At 40.3% G+C, this 23,358-nt stretch overlaps 1 pseudogene; it reads left to right on the top strand.

The window, feature by feature from the left end:
* Positions 1-7,425: 7,425 nt before the first annotated feature.
* LOC132045806 (uncharacterized) lies at positions 7,426-23,000 on the top strand (annotated as a pseudogene).
* Positions 23,001-23,358: the final 358 nt, after the last annotated feature.

Raw genomic sequence — 23,358 nt, 5'->3', positions numbered from 1 at the left:
ATACATATATATATATATTTCTTTTGTCACATACACATACTTATATCGTGTATATATATATATATATGGGTCTATATTTTATTTATATCATGTGTATTTATCGTCTATATAGCGCTCCGATTCGTTATTATATATATATACGTATGTCGGGTACACACATCAATCGGGGTCACAAGGCATAATTCCATGTATTTAGAATCCTTAGAATAGTCATTAAGACTTTAAATATTGTAAAATCTTGATATAGTTTAACATTTCCATATTTTCATTTTGGAAAAAGAACATATCGTCAAACTATCTATCGTAGGCATTTTCTCATTTTTGACTCCATCGTTGTTTAAGATCACGTTCATCAAACACTTGCACTAGGATGATACTCGTACTTATCGTTTAACAATCAAGACAAGAAAGGATTTTATTAGCTATAGCAAAATAAGCCAAGTAAAACAATAAGGAAGTTGGGAATAATGGGCCCGCCTCGGGTCAAATGAGGCGGCGCACACAATTTACGTGTAAGACGTTTCATGACATTACTTATGAGAGTTCTAAGGTAATCGGGTCTCATTTATGCAAGTTCTAGAGGTCTAAGAAGTTTTCCAACATTTCGCACCATTTCTAGTTCAATTTTACTGAATGAATAGTAGCGAATTTCAATCTTGGATTTCTAGAGTTAGGAAAGTCCCCGAGGCGCGAAATCAACCTATACGTCTAAGACATGCCAAGAAAGGAAGGGTGAAGTCTTACATACCTCTTTCCGCTCCTTCGGCTATTCCAAATTCACGTCGAAATCTCGTCCAAAATCTACAATTTGGTCATGTTTACCAAACATTGATTAGAATTCCTTTAAGAATCCAAATCTTGAATCAACATTTGTCTATAGAAATTTCGGCAAAGATTTCCCCTCAAATACGCCATCCCCGAGATTCCAACTCGGCTGATTTCAATCAACAACAACCCGGCCAAAACAACATCAACACTAGCAATACTTCGATATTCAATTCAATTCAATTCCTCAACATCCCATTTACCTTCAAATAAACTACATTCATTCAAACTCACATTATTGATCATATGTTCAAGTATGAATCCGAGACCATTCAAACATGATTCAAGAACGTTTCAAGCAATCCATATAATATTCGAAACAATGCAAACACTAAGCCATGGAACCCGAAATCTTCCAACTACATTAGGAGCATCAATAACACTTTTTTTTTCTTCTTCCAAATTCATAAACTATATCTACCATTCCATACGCTAGCATTATCATTTTCATCAATACAAGAAATCATATTACAACCTCATTATATTCCAAATCAGCCCACAACACTCTTATCTCCAATTTGAATCATCAATCATTCATTTACATCATAAGATTCACAACAACGACAAGTAAACTACTAAATAAAATTTGCCCATTTCTTCCACATAAAACCACCACCATTCGGCCACCCCACCATTCACACACAACTTCATGAATTTTATTCATTTCAACACACTACAACATTCAACATGTTAATTAAAATTAATTCGTCACCCCTAGACATATAACACACACACACACGGCCATAACACAACTTTCATGGCTCAACTTCCATATCCATATTCCCATGTTTTCCATTCATTTCTACGTTGCACAACATGTACAAATCATGCATGACATATGGAAATAAGAATTAAATCTCACCTTCTTCACACTTCTCCTCCATTCGGCTAGGTTGGTTTTGCATGGAAGAGTGCTTCTCTTGTTTCAACAACTACTCCATGGCGTAGAGAACCTCTTAATTAGTAGGAAGACATGAAGAAAAGAATTTTTCTCCTTCAATTTTTCCATGGACTGAACTCCCATGTTGGCCGTGTTCTCCTTCTTGTTTTTTCTCCATCTTTCTTCATGCTTCTAGAGTAATAAAAGATGAATACTTGTCTTATTTTTTTCATCACATGCTCACATATATATATATATATATAGAGGGAGAGGTGGCCGGTCATGCCCCTCTTTACTTTCTCCAATTTTTTCTAGACTTTTCTTTTTCTTTCTTTGCAAGCTTCTTGAATTTTCTAATTAATAAAAGTTGAATTCCATGCATTTCTTGGTCATCCTTTTATATATATATAACCATAAAATGTGCACATGACCATGCACATGCTCCATGTCTTTTTCTTCTTTTCTCTCTTTTCTTTTTTTCAACAAGTCATGAATGATAATTTCCGAATTCCAAATTTGCCCTTACACTCCATGCCAATAATATTATAAGCGACTTGCGCATCCAACCGAACTAAAAATATAACCTCGTCCTCGACTTCCCGCCATTAACTCGAAATATTCAAACGTGCAAAAATGCGAGGTGTAACATATATAAAAAAAAAAGCTTTTCAAGAGTCTAAGCTAGTTTAACGAACTACGCGGGTCTGATTCTCACCATTCGGTGTGATACGTAGGCAACCTCTCTATGGTTCGACCCCCCTTTTTATTTTTTTAAGAAAAAAAAAAGAAAGCTAATTTTAAGTCTTTAGTTTTTGCTTTTGGCCATCTTTATCAAAATAGCTTTAAATCTTGCAATGGAGAGTAAATAAATGTTGTTTTCGTAAGGGTAACCACTTTGTCAATCTTGTCTCCTATTCGGTCACAATAAAGGTTGATTTTGCAAAAATGATTACTTTGTGGTCCCGCCTTCGTCCATTTTTTGCTAAGACAATTTTAAAACTCTACTCAAAATTATAAAAATATTGTATCTTGCAAAAATAGTCCCATTAGTTAGTTTTACCCTCCGTTTGATCGTTTCATTAATTAGTCTTAAAACCTCCTATGAAGTCTGTCAGAGTTTGTTTCGAAAAAAAATTAATTTACTAAGGACCCGTGTCTTGGCCAAATCTACTTTAAGTCCCTCATTCTTTTAAGTGTTTTTTTTTTTGTATACTCGAGAAAATCGGGAATTTTGTGTCTTAGTAAGTTTCAATCTTAATTTTTCTTTATTTTTCCTAAAGGTACAATATGTCGCTACCAACTAGAGGAGTGTGTGACAAAAGGCCTAGGGTTGAAGGGATACCAAAGTTCATGATTGTCGACGAAATACCACTGAAACTATGGCAATGGTGGAGAAACATGGAGGGATATGACCAAAGGCAAGTAAAAGTTCATTTGGGGCATCTGGTGCATATGATGGAAATCAAACCTAGGAGAGACGTGTTTGAGGCATTGGTTCAGGTATGGGACCATAAGAACAATGTGTTTCGATTCTCGGACTGTGAAATGACACCGACCCTAGAAGAAATTGCAGGCTTCATGGGGATGGGCTCTAAGCTCCAGGGTTCTGATCTTCGTAATAAAAGACCCATAGTTCCGAAACCTGTGGATGGAACTAAGTTTTTGAATTATTTAAAAATCAATAAAATGAAGGAAGCAAGTTTGGAAAGCGGTTGGGTTTCTTTGGAGTTTTTATACGAAAGGTACGGGCAAGAAGAAGGATTTGAGAAGTATTTGGGTCAACTTAACAACAAAGGGGAAATCGAGACATGGAAAATACATAGACGCTTTGCTTTCATGGTTGCATTCCTAGGCTGTATTGTTTTCCCTGAGCGAGATAAACAAATTGATATTCGTCTGGCTGGAGTAGTACAGGCATTAACTATGATGGATAACCCCACTCTCATACCCATGATTCTTGGGGACATCTTCCGAGCACTGACCAAATGTAAAGAAGGTGCTATATATTTTGAGGGATGCAACATTCTTTTACAAATTTGGTTTCTTGAACACTTCTATCGTCATCATTTTGCACCAAAATTCAATGCTGATTGGGTGAACTACATGACCGAGCATGAAGAAAGGGTCGAGAAGTGTGATCTACCAATCGGTATCAAAGCCTGGGAGGAAAAACTCTCTAAGTTGACTGCTGATAAGATTATTTGGAACTACCACTGGTTCCCCGCACATGAAGTCATTTGTATGTCCTCACACCATCCTTTTCTAGTACTAATTGGGCTCAGGGGTGTCCAACCTTATGCCCCACTTCGGGTTATGCGACAGCTAGGTAGACTTCAAGAAATTCCTCGAGAGGAAAACATGAGCATATTTATGTATGACACTCCTCCAGGCTTTCTTTTTGATAGTGATGGAATACTGAAGATTTGGTATGGAGGCATAATCTCCGAATTGAGAGAAATGGTAGAGGATCGTGACAGGGGGAGAGTAGTTCCTGGGTACCTTTCGTGGTTGCGCAAGCCATCCCTATCTGAGAAAGGGCCCAAAGGGTCTAGGAAAAGAAAGTTGGACAGAGAATCAAAGGTCAGAGCAACAGTTTAGCAGGCCCGTCTCGAGGTTGAACATGAGTTTTGAGCCATATTAAATGAGCAACAAGCTGTATACGAGGCGAGGATCATGCAAACCTGTTTAGATGTGGAGAAAAATTATCAGTCCACTCTACACGCTCTCGATAAAGAGCTAACAAATGCCAGAGAGTATTTGGCCCAGATGGAGGCAGAAGTGGATGCTAGAGTTACGACAGCCCGCAAAACAGCTGTGAGGAAACATCGCTCTACAATTCAGACCTTGTATGAGGACTTAGGCATTGTCACGCAAGCTGTGGATCAGTTACAGAGGAAGCTTGATGAGAAGGGAGACCTTTTTGATGCCCGAAAGCGCGTTTTGAAGACGAGAAAGCTCAATTCTTGACCCTACAAGCTCGACAACAAGTCGAATTTGACAGAGAAAGAGTTCAGTTTGGTGTAGAAAGGAACCAATTAATGAATGACCGAGCAAGAATTCGAAACCAGCTTGAATTAGCATTGAATCGTGAGGCAGGTATAAGAGAGATAGCCACTACTCGCCAGCAGCAAGTCCGAGACTTAGAGCAGAACTATCAGGATGTTAGAGAACATGTTTACCATTTAGCTGTTCATGTTGCTCAAAGTTGTCTGGACTGTCAGGGGATGGGTTATGAGCAATTTGCTAGAGAGGTACCTACCTTCGCACGCCACTTCACAGCAGAACTGAAGCAGATATATCGCATGTTAGGGGGTCAGCCTGGGCCAGAAGCACCGTGAGCAGATATGCATTAGTTCACATGCAAGATCGAGGATTTCTCAAGATTGAAGTTTAGTTATAATTATTAGGAGTTCTAGTTCAGTAGTTGTATTTTGAGACTGACTCTTTTCGAGTCTTTATTTTTAGTTTGTTTTGGATATTCTAGTCCCGATTTAGTCTTTTCGAGTCTATGGTGCCTTTCTTTTTGGTTATTTTCCTTTACATCTTTGTATTGAAAAATACTAATTTGAAAGTCAATAAAAATATTTTTGGTTGATTCAAAAATCCAATTTTTTTTTCATGAACTACGTAATGATCTGATTCATGTTTAACATGATACGTAGGCATCCCTTAATGGGTTCGATCAAAATACTTCAAAATCACTGAAAGAGAAAAATAAATAAATAAAATAAGAAAAGTGTTGAAATGAATTCACCTAAAAACCGGGATGAAACATGAAAGCCTTCCGATGCTCATATTAGATGGGAAATAATTTAGGTGCATGGCATACAACGTGTGATTAATAGCTGCAAAATGCTAAACCCTAACTTGTTTGTTCTTGTCTTAAAGATAAGGTGGTTGGTTTGTGGTTGAACTGGCTCCTCACGAATATAACACAAGGTCCAAAAGGAAAGGGGATAATGGCCCATAAGGATGGAAACGAGTCGAGACGGTGATGAATCTCGAGGTCGAGATGGTTCAACATGAATCGGCATCGAGACGTCCAGAGGAAGTAAGGATGTTGAGACAACAAATGGCTGATATGTACCAGGCTTGGATAAATGGGCAAGCTCCACCATCTTCAATCCCTAGATTCCCGGATGTGACTATGTCAATTCCCATTGAAACCCTGACAAGTGATCCACTTTTTCCTCCTGGATTTGGTCCAAATGTTAACATATCCAACACTTCACGGAACTTCCACCGTGCGCCCTCCAAATGCACCCCTCAGAAATAACCCACTTTTCATTCCCACTATACAAACTACTACAATCCCTCAACCAACGTTGGTACAGAAGTCCAATAATGAGCCTCCATCTAAAGGTCACCACGATCAATATTATTCTCCGGAATTGACTTTTAAAGTCCCAGACACATATAACCCCTTTCAGCAGTATAGTTCCCCCGTCGAGATCGAGAAAACTGCTAAGAATGAGGAACAAGAAGAAATGGCTAGAAAAATGAAGAGTCTAGAGCAGAGTGTGAGGAATTTGCAAGGATTAGGAGGTCCAAAAAGCGTCTCATTCAGAGATTTGTGTATGTTCCCCAATGTTCATTTGCCCCTTGGTTTTAAGACTCCGAAGTTTGAGAAGTACGATGGTCACGGTGACCCCGTAGCACACTTGAAAAAGTATTGCAATCAACTAAGAGGGGCAGGGAGTAAGGAAGAATTGCTCATGGCATATTTTGGAGAAAGTATGGCGAGGATTGCCTCTGAATGGTTCATCGACCAAGATATTTCTAATTGGCCTACATGGGATGACATGGCAGGAGATTTTGTTCGACAATTTCAGTATAACATTGATATTGTGCACGATCGCACTTCTCTCTCCGGTATGAAGAAAAAGCCTACCGAGAGTTTTAGAATATGCTATCAAGTGGAGAGAACAAGCTGCCAGGGTCAAACCGCCGATGAAGGAGTCGGAAATGATTGATGTTTTCCTCCAGGCACAAGAACCTGATTACTTCCACTACTTGCTTTCCACAGTGGGAAAGACATTCGCAGAAGCAATTAAAGTTGGGGAAATGGTTGAAAATGGCATCAAGTCCCAAGAAAATTGTGAGTCAAGTAGCACTCAAGGCTACCACCCAAGCAATTCAAAATGGGTCTGGTGGTTTTGGAAATCGAAAAAAGAAAGAGGAAGGATCCATGATGGCATCAGGGTCCAGTGCTGCTCAAAGGGGGACAAACCACCAAGTCCAACAGGGACAATCCAACTCACCTCAACATTTTTATCCGCATCAGGATCCCCACTACTCAATTGCTCCACCCCAATATACGGTTTTCAACACCCAGGCATATGCCCGACCTCCTCAACGCCAACAATGGAGGGCGCCTGCTCCACAAGGCTTTCGTCCCCAACAACAAAATTTTCAAGCACCTTATAATCCACGTCCTAAGACTGATTATGTAAGAGAGCAAGGACAGAGGGAAAACTTTACCCCAATTGGAGAATCATACACAAGCCTACTGCGAAAATTGATACAATTGGGTTTGATTGAACCTATCATGCCGTATAATGTGAACCCAAATGCAAGAGGTTTTGACCCCACTGTCAGAGTAGTATCATTCTAACACTCGGGGTCATAGTACGTAAAATTGTTTTACTTTGAAGAGAGACATTGAGAAGCTAATTGATGACAAAGCAATTGTGATACATGACGAAGAGGCTCCGAATGTCACCAACAACCCACTTCCTGCTCACAACAATGCTCATGTTGTTGGGATGATCTGTGACAATAAGGAATACAAGCAAACAAGCAAAATAGTAATGGAAATTGACACCTTAAAAGAAGGGTTGGGTATGGTGACAAAGTCCGCACAAGAAGCACCGTTGATTGTAAAAGGTGCAAGTTCTAATGCAAATCTCAGAGGCTCGGGGAAGTTGATATTGTATGTCCCTGGAGCCATAAAGAAAAAAGAGATATCAGTGACTGGACCAAAATTATATGTTCCTAGTGGTTTTCCCAGGTTTGGTCAAAATCAGAATGGTTTAGGAAAGATGACAGAACCAATTGTGATAAAGCACACGACACAACTTCCAGTGACAAACATGAAAACTGTCCCATGGAACTACAACAAAACCACTGTGACTTACAAGGGCAAAGAGATTGTTGAAGAAATAGATGAAACCGGTGGCTTAACGCGTTTTGGAAGGTGTTATGCTCCAGAAGAATTACGGAGAGCCAAACAAGCTAGGGATAGCCAATTTCCAGTGAAAAAACCTATCACCGAAGAAGAGGTTGAAGAGTTCATGAAGAAGATGAAAGTTCAAGATTACTCTATTATTGATCAGTTGAGAAAAACTCCTGCTCAGATTTCATTGCTATCTTTGCTCATACATTCTAAAGAGCACCGTCAAGCATTGATTAGAATTCTGAACGAGGCACATGTTTTGGACAAAACAACCGTAAGTCACTTGGAAAAGATGGCCAATAGAATATTTGAGGTGAATAGAATCACTTTCACCGACGATGAGTTGCCTGTGGAAGGAGCCGGACATAACAAGGCTTTGCATTTAACTGTCAAATGTGAAGAACATTATGTGAAAAGAGTCATGATTGATGGAGGCTCGGGTGTGGACATCTGCCCCCTCTCTACTTTGCAGAGTTTGAAAATCAGCACAGATAGAATTCGTACTAACAATGTGTGTGTTCGAGCTTTTGATGGCACAAAAAGAGACACCATTGGTGAGATTGATCTTACTTTAAAAATTGGACCTGTTGATTTTGGGATCACATTCCAAGTTATAGACATGGACACTTCCTACAACTTGCTTTTAGGAAGGCCATGGATCCATGCAGCCAGAGCGGTGCCATCTACTTTACACCAAGTGGTCAAGTTTGAATATGAGAAACAAGAAATTATTGTTCACGGTGAAGATGATCTTTCAATATATAGAGACCCTTCCATCCCATGCGTCGAGGCCAAGGAAGGTTGTGAATCCCTCGTATTTCAGACCTTTGAGATAGTGGCAGCTGATCAGTTTATGGAAGGGAAGCCTATCCCAGAGCCTCGTCTATCCTCTACTTCGGTCATGGTGGCTACACAAATGCTGCAAAACGGTTATGAGCCAGGAAAGGGCTTGGGGGTGTCGTTGCAAGGAATTGTTGACCCTATCTCTCCGTTTGGTAATCAAGATACTTTTGGTTTGGGTTTTAGGCCAACTAAAGCTGATAGGAAATGGGCAAAAGAGCAGAAAAATAAGGTTTGGAAATTGCCAAAGCCAGTTCCCCACATTGCCAAGTCTTTTACTAGGTCACGTCTTGAAGAGAATAAGGACATGTCTGTCCAAGATGACGTGGACGAAATATGTCAAGGTCTCAAAGAAATGTTCTATGGGGTAAACATGGTTCAGATTGGTGAAGGCCCTAGTCATGCAGATGTGCAACGTATTGGCCCAGAAGTCAAGCTCACCAACTGGGAAGCTACTCCTCTCCCCACAAGGAAGGAGTCTTGGTAGTTTATTTTGCTGTTTTTCCTATATTTGGATTATTCTCTGGGTGGTAATCCATGGTAATCCAATAAAATGAAGTTTTATAGTTTAGTTTTTTATATGCTCCATGTTAACCCTTCTATCCTTTCCAATTCAATAAAATGAAGTTTCATGAAAGTTTTTTTTCGGTCAATTCTATCTTCTCTTTTTCCCTAATTTTGTTATTTAATTTTCATTTCAATTTCATTAATGCCGCTTTAATAACATGACATGCATGCGGAATTCACGTCCAGATCTTAAAGAGCTATCTAATCTCGAAACAACGAATCAAGAGGTTGATGAATATGATGAAGAAGAGGCTTTTGAAGAAATAAAAAAGGAAATGGATCAATTTGAGAATAAACCTAAGCCTAATCTAAATGAAACCGAGGCAATTAATTTGGGAACTTCTAAGGAAACTAGAGAAACAAAGATAAGCATTCATGCCGAACAAAAGACCAGAGATGACATAATCCAGGTTTTGTTTGAATACAAAGATGTGTTCGCTTGGTCTTATGATGACATGCCGGGTTTGAGCGTTGATCTGGTAGTGCACAAACTTCCTACATACCATGATTTCCCACCAGTCCAACAAAAGCAAAGAAAATTTAAGAAAGAGGTAAGTGATAAGATTAAAGAGGAAATCATGAAGCAATTGAGTGCAAATGTGATCAGGGTCATCCGATTTACTACATGGCTAGCAAATGTTGTGCCCGTACCAAAGAAGGATGGGAAAACCAGAGTTTGTGTTGACTATAGAGATTTGAACAAAGGTAGTCCAAAGGACAACTTTCCCTTGCCTAATATCCACATTCTTGTTGACAATTGTGCAAAACACGAGATTCAATCTTTTGTGGATTGTTATGCCGGGTATCACCAAATTTTGATGGATGAAGAGGATGCAAAAAAGACCTCCTTCACCACCCCATGGGGTACTTACTATTACAGGGTCATGCCATTTGGTTTGAAGAATGCAGGGGCAACTTACATGAGAGCTATGACTACTATCTTGCATGACATGATGCATAAAGAAATCGAAGTGTACGTCGATGATGTGATCATTAAGTCCAAAACTCAAGCTGACCATGTGCGTGATCTGAGAAAGTTCTTTGAAAGATTGCGCAAGTACAACCTCAAGCTCAATCCAGCCAAGTGTGCATTTGGAGTTCCATCTGGGAAACTTTTAGGGTTTATAGTTAGTCGGCGAGGAATTGAATTAGACCCTCCAAGATAAAGGCCATTCGGGAATTACCACCCCCGAAGAACAAAGCTGAAGTCATGAGTCTTCTTGGTAGGTTGAACTACATCAGTAGGTTCATCGCTCAGCTCACCACTACATGTGAGCCCATATTCAAGCTGTTGAAGAAGGATGCCGCCGTCAAGTGGACAGACGAGTGTCAAGAGGCTTTTGATAAGATTAAGGAATATTTATCGAACCCTCCAGTGCTTGTCCCGCCAGAACCGGGTAGGCCTTTGTTTTTGTATCATCGGACGGATAATTCCTTTGGGTGCATTCTAGGACAACATGATGCCACAGGTAAGAAGTAACAAGCGATCTATTATTTGAGCAAGAAGTTCACAAGCTATGAGGTAAAATACACATTTTTAGAAAGAACGTGTTGTGCCTTGACTTGGGTCGCCCAGAAACGGAAGCACTATCTTTCGTCCTATACGACTCACCTCATATCTCAAATGGACCCTTTGAAGTATATCTTTCAGAAACGTATGCCGAGTGGAAGGTTAGCAAAGTGGCAGATTTTACTTACGGAGTTTGACATTATCTATGACACCCGCACCACTATAAAAGCACAAGCATTGGCCGATCATTTGTTAGAAAACCCAGTTGACGATGAGTATGAGCCTTTGAATACTTACTTTCCTAACGAAGAGATTAATTCAGTTGAGGAAGAAGTTCGCGATGACAGTCACATCTGGAAATTATACTTTGATGGGGCGGTCAACATTAAAGGTGTCGGGATTGGGGCAATTCTCGTTTCACCAATGGGGCATCATTATCCCGCCACGGTACAACTTCATTTCTTTCCGTACCAATAATACAAATGAATACTTGCATAATGGGTTTAAACATGGCAATACATCTGGATGCACATGAGTTAATAGTTTTGGGAGATTCTGACTTACTCATTCGGCAAGCTCAGGGTGAATGGGAAACTCGAGACATCAAGCTCATTCCGTACAAACAATGTTTGGAGGACCTTAGCAAAAGGTTTAAGTCAATCGAGTTCAGATATATTCCCAGATGTCACAATGAGTTGGCTGATGCTTTGGCCACCTTAGCCTCAATGCTTCCATACCAGGCAATGCTTACATTGATCCGTTGGAGATTCAGATTAGGGATCAACACGGTTATTGCAATACAATTGAAGAGAGTGGTAGATGCGAGCCATGGTATCACGATATCAAAAGATTCCTAAAAAACAAAAGAATATCCATTACATACCGATGGAGATAAAAAAGTACTATTAGGCGACTTTCCAATAGTTTCTTTCGAGTGGGGAGATCTTATACAAAGGACCCTGATTTGAATTTGTTGAGATGTGTGAATACCCGAAGAAGAAACGATCATGAATGCGCACTCCGAGTATGTGGCCCGCACATGAATGATTATGTTCTAGCAAAGAAAGATTCTTCGAGCAGATGCTATTGGCTTACCATGGAGCGAGATTGTCACGACCCAAATTGGGCGGATCGGTGCCCTACCTAGGCACCCGAACAAACTTACGAACCAATTTATCGTGATACCACAAGTTCAGATTTGACAGACCTTACTCATACTGATAGTCGAAAGCAGATATCGTACAAATGCAATCCTGAGCGGGCACCCGTGTCAAACATCACATCAGAATCAAAGTTGGCGGAATGTACGTCGCCCAAACACACTCATGCAAACAGACGGGCCATATTGGCCATAATAGCCTACGGGGCCGCTTAAGGACGCAAATCGAAATCATATACGTACAAACCGAAACACACACGAACAGACCGGACCCACGACCCACAAACATGACTACAGCCTCTACAAATGTAACGTACATACGAACATATGACGGGAAAGGGCCCGCCGTACCCAAACAAGAGCAAATGCAAAGTAAATATCCGATCGCAGCATATGTACCAAATGTGGGCTCCGATCGAGGAGCACTCCAATGTAGCGTATTAGGTAGCCTAAACCAGGGAATCACCCAACCGAGCGCCCGTACCTGCGCGGTACGAAACGCACCCCGAAGTGAGGGTCGACGGAAAAAGTACTGAGTATGTAAAGCAGAAGGTATAGTAATCCAAATCAAAACTGGAGTCAGGAGATACAGAACAAATATAGAAGAAACAGACCCAAACCTGTACGGAATGCAAACGTGCAGAATGCAAATAAAAATCATGCATAGGCTCTTAGAACGGTGGTCGCCCGCCTGTCGTTGGCGCCACACCACATCATACTCCAGAAGTTTTCAAATCTCCGTACAGCTCCGAACAGATCATAATGTCACACACATCACATCATCAAACATAACAGAAGCCATATCACATCATAACACCATCGACGGTAACCGGCCCTATGGCGAGGTCTCGGAAACCGTAACACATCATACTTCCGAATATATCATAACACGCACGATCACAAAACCGGCCCGGGTACCGGCGAACGAAATCACAATAATCGGCACGAACAGAGTAGCGTAAATCATATGCATATTAAAGTAAACCCGTAAATCGACACATAATTTCATATACAAATACATTAGTATCAAAAAGCTCAAAGCGAGTATCAAATGAATCGGAAATTAGTGTACAAAGGTTGCGGACTTTTAGTATCAATTTTTCGAAAAACATGTCGTAAGTTATTCTCGGAAAATATAGTAGCGCTCATAGAGATGAGCGTTCAAATAACATAATAAGACATTCGAACGGACCTTAGAGTCGTAGGCAAACACCTCTTTTTATATCATACAGAAGGGAGTCGGACAAACCAGATAAGGGAAGCCTCGGGACTTGCGGGCCCACCTCGGTCAAAGCCGAGGCGACGAACACAATTTACAAACGTTAGGCTCCATAAAGTTGTCCGTGAAAGTTTCGGAGCCATTTGGATTCATTTGCGACTGATACAAAGGTTTATGCATTTTTATATCCAAAGGCAAACATTTTGATTCAGTTGCGCTGAATGAATAGTAACCAAAAGCAAACTCAGATTTCTAGGAGCAGAATTAGTCCCGAGGTTCCGTTTTCGGCCTAGTAGGCCTAGGACATGCCATATGAAGGATAGGTAAGCGTTACATACCTTACGGACGTCTCACGCTCGCTTAATCTCCAATCCCGTTTCGTCAAAAATCTGCAAATGGTCATCTTTACCAATTACTATTCATGCAAGTTAACATTTCAACTTTGGGTAAGTATTTGGCTACCGAAATTTCGGCAGCACTTCCCCTATAAATACAACGCCCCCGAGATTCAACTCGGCTCAAAACAACTAACAACAACCCAACAACAACATCAATAACATCAACAATCACAACATAACACAACTAGTCAACTTTCCAATATAATGCAATAGTTTCCATTCCGACTCCACACTTCCAACTTCACGTCAACGTTCTCATATTTATTTACTAATCCAAAACCATTCAAATACACTTCGGAGACATTTCATACCATTTCCATAAAGTATTTACAAAATATACTAAATATGCAAATGTTTCCATCAAGACCATAATGCATCCAACTTCCGATTTTTCAACATAAGTATTCATAACATATTTCCATCTTCCAATTTCATCCATAATCCTCACATCTAAATCTTACTTCCATACTTACATAAACATCATATAAAATTCTTAATTTCTCCTAATTGCATACAACCAATTTCAATGTAACTTAAATCATTCAACTCTTATTTACATCATAAATGCCTCAACAACACAACTAACAAACCAAATAAATCAAATCATTTTCCTTTCCTTTACATTACAAGGTCCACACACACACTTTTCAACTTCCATCAAATTCATTCAACTTTCATTTCTATATCTTCCATCACAACCACAACTAGAACACAACATAATTTAACTCATCATAGCCGTACAACACATATATACACACGTTCACACACACACACACACGCCATGCACACACACATCATAATTCCATAATCTTCATGCCACTCTACATATGCTACAACACATATATAATTTTCCAACACAAAAGGGTCAATTCTTACCTTTCTCTTGAAATTCCAATTTGCCGCAAACGTGGCTTTCTCGCATAAATAATTATACCATGTTGAAGAGCACTTTGAACTTATCAAGGATTCGAGAAGAACCAAATTTTTGGGTCAAAGACTAAGCTCCAAGAATTTTTTTTTTCTTTTTCTTTCTCCTTTCTCTCCATTCGGCCGAAGGCCCTTTTTTTTTTTTTCTTGATTTTTCTTGTTGTTTCTTGAATTCTCTTGAATCTTGACCTCTTTATATAATTTATTGGTCACATGAATAGCAAATTTAACATGGGTTGGGCCATAGTATGGCCGGCCACCACATGCATTTTGAGCCTCATTTTTCTTATTTTTTTTTTGAGCCCAATTCACTAGAATTCTCGTTTGCAAGTTCCCGAAACATATTTCCAAAATTCCAATTTTGCCCTTAGGCCTTCTCCGGTGTTTTCGCATTCAAACTTCCATAACCGGCTCACACTTGCTAAGAAAAATCCAAATATGGCCTTATTTCTTACAAGCAAAAATTATTCCAAATTTTCCAAATGTGCAAAAATGCCGGATATAACATTCTCCCCCCCTTTAGAACATTCGTCCTCGAATGTTAAATTAGCCTTGTAGGTCTGAAAGGAAAACTCCTCAGGGGGGGGCTCTCTTGCCAACCACATACTCGTATTTAATCAGAGCACTTGTGAGGGCATTTCTTTCCCAACTCCTTCTATCATTCCCTGATATTACCGCGTTAGGGCTGCTCGAAATCTTTATTAGTCTAGCGGGTTGCATAATCTTAAATGGGACATATGACGAACAGAATCTTTATCAGAACCAGGAGATCAGACGGATGTCGGACAAAGCCAGATCCAGAATCAGAGGTACAAAAGTACGACAGGCAGAAGCATAATCCAACGTTATCATGAGCCGATTCAAACTCGGAGCCAGACGTACAAAAGCTTATTGGACAAACCCACAATCAGATTCAGACGCACTGAACTATATCGAATAGGTCCGTAGTCAAAGTCGGACGTACGTACATTTATATGCCGGACGGATCCGCGGTCGAGGTCGACGTACGTACGTATGTCGACAAACGTGTTCGCATTCGGAAGTACCGAAGTACGGCCCAGACAAAATCATACTCCGATGTCATATCGAGCGATTCGTAATCGGGCCAAACGTACGAAGTATATCGAACGGCATCGTAATCGGAGTCGGACAGACGAAGATATATCGTACGTATTTGTAATCAAAATCGAGACGTGCGAGCTACGTCGACGATTCATAATCGAGTTAGGCATACGAGGTATATCAAACGTATTCATAATCAGAGTCGAACGAACGGAGGTACATCAAATAGAAGCGTAATCGGATTCGGAGATGCAGAGGCATAATAGACAGAGTTTCATCGAAATCGGAGGTACAAGAGTATGGCACACAAAATCCCGATCAAAGTCAAACCACTTCTCACTAATGCTTTGGGGCTTACGGAAGTTCCCTTGCTAACGTTTCATTACTCACTCCAATTTTTGTACCTTGAATCGTTGCATCAAAGTATCCAATCGGCTATAGCAAGTAAGCTATTCCGTATCCTTTGAACTCCGTTTACCCTGTACAATAGCCTTTAGGTCCCTTTTGTACTTTCTCATACTTACGCACATAACCTTTTCTTCTTACCATCGTCTTCTTACCTTACGTCCTACCCCAATCCATTTACAATACCACAAATACGCATCTTTTATTTATCACCGTTCGTCACACTTCCACACACGGGGTTTTATGCATCGTGGGGGGTTTTTGTTAAACCCATCCCTTTGTTCCAACATCCTTACTCACTTTCTTTTTCGACCTCGTCACGTTAGACGCTTAACCTCGAATCTTTAAGGCATTCTTTAGTGTCCTAATGCCGGGATGGTCACGTCCATTCCCCCACACGTCCTTTGTCACGTAATTCCCCACACGACCTTTGTCACGTATCGGGGGTCTTAGCAAATTTTCGGACGCTTCCCGTGGCGGGTCCCACCCCGATCTAGAGAAGAGTCTTTCACTTTTCTGACCATATGCGTATCGTGTCGCTCCTTATGTAAATCCTCAATACTTACCTTCGTCTATATATCAAATTCCACACATCCCACAAGTTTAAATAAGTTGCCAAATTCGTCGTCTCATATATACTTTCTCGAAATAGAATTTCCCATACAAAGAGGGTGCTTCTTACGAATAGCATAGAGGATATCTCTGAAATTTTTAGTCCAACGTAATAAATTTACTCTATCGCGTCGACGTTCAAGACATGTTAAGAACGTACATCTCATTTTCCTTTTATAATGCCGGAGAAAATCGGGCAGGTTCCTTCCGTATTTCTTACTACTCCAACACCCGTACGCGTACATACCAATCATGCCTCACAGGGCCAACATATATACGTACGTATCACATCGTATCATAGCCACACACGGCTAATAATTTCAAGTAGAAATATGGAGACGTCGAGACTTACCTTGCATACATGCATACATAATTCAAACGGCACCGATGGCATTTTCCTATTTATTTTCCTTTTCGATCTTCGACTTGACATTTCAATCATACTTCAAGCATACTTCAAATAACTTTCCCAATACACATCCTCCGTGCCATTACTTACCTCGCATACTGTGTAGCTTCCAATATCATCAATCATTGTCTTCTATCGATGCCGTTCTCTAGCTGAAATCAAGGATTAGTAAAAATAAATGCATTTCCTACGGCTGGCTCTATCGCACGATCTAAGATCCAAAGAAAGGTAACATCCTAGATGTCCCATAGCCTCCTGTTTATAGATGTGGTGCACAACACACCGATAAACAAGACTCTACGAGACACGGCTCGTAGACATTCCGAGGACAAGATCGCTTCGATACCACTTTTGTCACGACCCGGCTCTGGGCCGTGGATCGGTGCCCTACCTAGGCACCCGAACAAACTTACGAACCAAATCGATCGTGATACCACAAGTTCGGATTTAACGGACCTTATTTTACCGATAGTCGAAAGCGTATATCATACAAATGCGATCCTGAGCGGGCACCCGTGTCAAACATCACATCAGAATCAAAGTTGGCGGAATGTACATCGCCCAAACACACTCATGCAAACAGACGGGCCATATTGGCCATAATAGCCTACGGGGCCGCTTAAGGACGCAAATCGAAATCATATACGTACAAACCGAAATCACATACGAACGATCGGACCCACGACCCACAAACATGACTACGGGCCTCACAAAACGAACGACATACGAACATATGACGGGACGGGCCCCGCCGTACCCAAATAGTAGCAAATGTATACGTATATCCAAAAGCGAAGCATATATACCAAATGTGGGCTCCGGATCGAGGGAGCACTCCAATGTAGCAGAATAGGTAGCCTAAACCGGGAATCACCCAACCGAGCGCACGTAGCCGCGCGCGCGCATGAAACGGCCCCCGCGAGAAAGGAGGGTCGGTACGGAAAAGTGCGAGTATGTAAAGCAGAAGGTATAGTAATCCAAATCAAAACTGGAGTCAGGAGATACAGAACAAATATAGAAGAAACAGACCCAAACCTGTACAGAATGCAAACGTGCAGAATGCAAATAAAAATCATGCATAGGCTCTTAGAACGGTGGTCGCCCGCCTGTCGTTGGCGCCACACCACATCATACTCCAGAAGTTTTCAAATCTCCGTACAGCTCCGAACAGATCATAATGTCACACACATCACATCATCAAACATAACGAAGCCATATCACATCATAACACCATCGACGGTAACCGGCCCTATGGCGAGGTCTCGAAACCGTAACACATCATACTTCCGAATATATCATAACACGCACGATCACAAAACCGGCCCGGTACGGCGAACGAAATCATAATAATCGGCACGAACAGAGTAGTGCAGAAATCATATGCATATTAAAGTAAACTCCAGAAATCGACACATAATTTCATATACAAATACATTAGTATCAAAAAGCTCAAAGCGAGTATCAAATGAATCGGAAATTAGTGTACAAAGGTTGCGGACTTTTAGTATCAATTTTTCGAAAAACATGTCGTAAGTTATTCTCGGAAAATATAGTAGCGCTCATAGAGATGAGCGTTCAAATAACATAATAAGACATTCGAACGGACCTTAGAGTCGTAGGCAAACACCTCTTTTTATATCATACGAAAAGGAGTCGGACAAACCAGATAAGGGAAGCCTCGGGACTTGCGGGCCCACCTCGGTCAGGCCGAGGCGACGAACACAATTTACAAACGTTAGGCTCCATAAAGTTGTCCGTGAAAGTTTCGGAGCCATTTGGACTCATTTGCGACAGATACAAAGGTTTATGCATTTTTATATCCAAAGGCAAACATTTTGATTCAGTTGCGCTGAATGAATAGTAACCAAAAGCAAACTCGGATTTCTAGGAGCGAGCAATTAGTCCCGAGGTTCCGTTTTCGGCCTAGTAGGCCTAGGACATGCCATATGAAGGATAGGTAAGCGTTACATACCTTACGGACGTCTCACGCTCGCTTAATCTCCAATCCCGTTTCGTCAAAAATGCAAAATGGTCATCTTTACCAATTACTATTCATGCAAGTTAACATTTCAACTTTGGGTAAGTATTTGGCTACCGAAATTTCGGAAGACTTCCCCTATAAATACAACGCCCCGAGATTCAACTCGGCTCAAAACAACTAACAACAACCCAACAACAACATCAATAACATCAACAATCACAACATAACACAACTAGTCAACTTTCCAATATAATGCAATAGTTTCCATTCCGACTCCACACTTCCAACTTCACGTCAACGTTCTCATATTTATTTACTAATCCAAAACCATTCAAATACACTTCGAGACATTTCATACCATTTCCATAAAGTATTTACAAAATATACTAAATATGCAAATGTTTCCATCAAGACCATAATGCATCCAACTTCCGATTTTTCAACATAAGTATTCATAACATATTTCCATCTTCCAATTTCGTCATCCATAATCCTACTTTACATCTATAATCTTACTTCCATACTTACATAAACATCATATAAAATTCACCTAATTTCTCCTAATTGCATACAACCAATTTCAATGTCAACTTAAATCATTCAACTCTTATTTACATCATAAATGCCTCAACAACACAACTAACAAACCAAATAAACCTCAAATCATTTTCCTTTCCTTGGCTACACCACACGGCCACACACACACTTTTCAACTTCCATCAAATTCATTCAACTTTCATTTCTAATATGACTTCCATCACAACCACAACTAGAACACAACATAATTTAACTCATCATAGCCGTACAACACATATATACACACGGCCATGCACACCTTTCACACACACACACGCCATGCACACACACATCATAATTCCATAATCTTCATGCCACTCTACATATGCTACAACACATATATAATTTTCCAACACAAAAGGGTCAAATTCTTACCTTTCTCTTGAAATTCCAATTTGCCGCAAACGTGGCTTTCTCGCATAAATAATTATACCATGTTGAAGAGCACTTCGAACTTATCAAGGATTCAAGAAGAACCAAATTTTTGGGTCAAAGACCAAGCTCCAAGAAATTTTTTTCTTTCTCTTTCTCTTTTCTCTTCATTCGGCCGAGAGGCCTTTTTTTCTTTTGCTCTTGATTTTTCTTGTTGTTTCTTGAATTCTCTTGAATCTTGACCTCTCTTATAATAATTTAGTTGGTCACATGGCATAGCACATGACCAACTCCATGGGTTTGGGCCAACATAGTTGGCCGGCCACCACATGCATTTTGGGCCTCATTTTTCTTATTTTTTTTTTTTGAGCCCAATTCACTAGAATTCTCGTTTGCAAATTCCCGAAACATATTTCCAAAATTCCAATTTTGCCCTTAGGCCTTCTCCGGTGTTTTCGCATTCAAACTTCCATAACCGGCTCACACTTGCTAAGAAAAATCCAAATATGGCCTTATTTCCTACAAGCAAAAATTATTCCAAATTTTCCAAATGTGCAGAAATGCCGGATATAACAGAGATTGTTTTCGCTTTGTTCGCAAGTGTCATCAATGCCAAATTCACAAGGGATTCGATTCATTCGCCCTTCGAGTTGTACCCTATGTCTGCTCTTTGGCCTTTCGTAGCTCGGGGGATAGATGTTATTGGGCCAATTGAGCCAAAAGCTTCTAATGGGCACGATTCATTCTAGTGGCCATTGACTACTTCACCAAATGGGTAGAAGTCGTTACGTTCAAATCGACCACCAAGAAAGCGGTGGTAGACTTTGTTCACTCTAACATCATATGTCATTTTGGTATACCAAAGACCATTATCACGGACAATGCGCGCCAATCTTAATAGTCATCTCATGAAGGAGGTATGTGAGCAATTTAAAATTGTGCATCACAACTCTACCCCTTATCGGCCCAAAGCCAATGGAGCTGTTGAAGCTGCAAACAAAAACATCAAGAAGATCCTCAGGAAGATGGTACAAGGATCCAGGCAATGGCAAGAGAAATTGCCTTTTGCTCTTTTAGGGTACCGCACGACTATCCGCACGTCTGTTGGCGCAACTCCTTACTTATTGGTTTATGGAACTGAGGCGGTCATACCCCGGCGAAGTAGAGATCCCCTCTCTTCGAATCATTGTTGAAGCAGAGATTGATGACACTGAATGGGTCAAGTCTAGACTAGAACAATTGTCGTTAATCGATGAAAAGCGGTTGATGGCGGTTTGTTTTGGCCAGTTATACCAGCAAAGGATGGCTCGCACCTACAACAAGAAGGTGCGTCCAAGACATTTTGAGGTGGGCCAACTTGTCGCATCCTTCCGCACCAAGAAGAAGCGAGGGGAAAATTTGCCCCAAATTGGCAGGGCCCTTATGTTATCAAACAGGTGTTGTCAAAAGGAGCTTTGCAGTTGTCCGATATAGAAGGAAAGGTGGCTGACATAGCCATTAACGCAGACTACCAAAAGATATTATGTTTGATATGCTTTCACTTCGACGCGATGGTACTTGGCATTTTCAGGTTGGGATGACGAAAGGCTATCGTTCTCACTATCCAAACACCGGTCACCCCTTTCTAGACCTTTTGAGCTTTGTTTACATTTTCTTTGTTTTTCCCTCTTTGGAACTAATGTAGCGCAAAAAAAAAAAACAAAAAAAACAAAAAACAAAAAACAAAAAAAAACAAAAAAACAACAAAAAAAAATCAAATGTGTTTATTGAACTACGTTCGACCTGATTCCTAAAAGGATACGTAGGCAGCCCTATTTCGGGGTTCGGTCCCACCACTCAAAAGAAAAAAAAATCATATTTCCCTAGTATTCGAAGAAACTGGGACATTTTTTTTTTTTCCAGATATTTCATAAAAAGGTTCCAAAGTTGTAATTCAATCTATGATTCTTTTTGCCTTTCCCCTTTAAGACCTTCTAATCGATCTTTGAGAATGCCAAATCAGCGTGCCACGACTTTGGTGCTGTATACAACGCTTTATTTGAACGCAAAGGAGGAAAGAAAAAATGAGAGAGTCTTACTGGTGAAAACCCTTACGGGCACTATAAGGCGATAGTAAGTTCAAAAAAAAAAATTAAAAAAAAAAATGAGAGAGTCTTATTGGTGAAAACCCTCACGGGCACTATAAGAAGATTGTAAGTTTATAAAAAATAAAAAAATAAAAAAAGAGAGAGAGAGAGATAGAATCTTATTGGTGAAAACCCTCAAGGGCACTATAAGATGATTGTAAGTTGAGAGAGGTCAGTTGGTGAAGACCCGCAAAGGGAACCATTGATCGAATGAGTTTCTTCTATTCCGGCATGAACACGATCTAGGTAGAGAGCTCGGTTTTGGATTAAAGGGTACTATATTTTGAGATTTAGACAACTCAGACGGATCAAATGTCCAGTCCAAAATGCATGTCATGATTCATTGAAGTCGGCATATACCTCCAAATAAGCCTCTTCCCTCTTTCCCCGAAAGGGACACCTTTTTGTTTAAAGATAACTCTTTTTATTTTTTATTTTTTGTCATTTTCTTCTCCTTATCTCTAGTATGTTCTTTGAGTCCCTTTCGGTATAATCTTGGATCAAATTCAAGAGCAAAGAAAAGGCGGCAAAATTGACTACAGTTTCCTAGAGGTACAGAGCAAAGACTATTGGGCACGCACCGCATCGGCAACGGCATAAAGCCATTTATGATCTATCCAGGAAAGTGAACTGCCCAAAAAGCAAAGCATTATTTCGAGGTACTAGGGGGAAGGATCACCACAACAAAAATTCGCTCTAAGAATAAGATCGGTTACACCACATACGCAAAATGATACTGGGTACAAAATAGTCAAGGTGGGCATTGAAAGATCATGGTCTCTCGCAAGCAAAGATAGTTTCTAAGCAATTTGGTCGATCACTATCAGCCTCGTTTTTCGTAAAGTGGGATGGGCTCTAAGACAATTTCCACAGCGAGTGAAGGCCACAAACCGACCACCATTTTAAGACTAACAAATTTTTCTTTGTTGAAAACAGGGGCGAAGAAATTTAGGAAAACAGTTCTTAAAAAAAAATGATGAACGCTATAAAGTAAAGTTCTCAAATGTTTGTTTTTCCTTTGATATGCATATAATCATGTTATTATTGGTTGCATTTTAGGGAACAAAAACCCCTACTTTTTTTCATGACTTCACAGGGTACGACATTCCCTGGTTGCATTTTAGGGAACAAAAACCCCTACTTTTTTACGATGCCTTCACAGGGTACGACATTCCCTGGTTGCATTTTAGGGAACAAAAACCCCTGTTTCTTTTTATGTCTTCACAAGGTACGACATTCCCTGGTTGCATTTTAGGGAACAAAAATCCCTTCTTTTCTCATATTTTTAGGTTGACTACCTCCAAATAAAGTCATA

The sequence above is a fragment of the Lycium ferocissimum genome, unplaced genomic scaffold (genome assembly GCF_029784015.1).
Source record: "Lycium ferocissimum isolate CSIRO_LF1 unplaced genomic scaffold, AGI_CSIRO_Lferr_CH_V1 ctg7998, whole genome shotgun sequence".
In the NCBI taxonomy this organism is placed as follows: Eukaryota; Viridiplantae; Streptophyta; class Magnoliopsida; order Solanales; family Solanaceae; genus Lycium; species Lycium ferocissimum.
The sequence above is the reverse complement of the archived record's forward strand: the minus strand, read 5'-3'. Positions and strand labels throughout refer to the sequence as shown.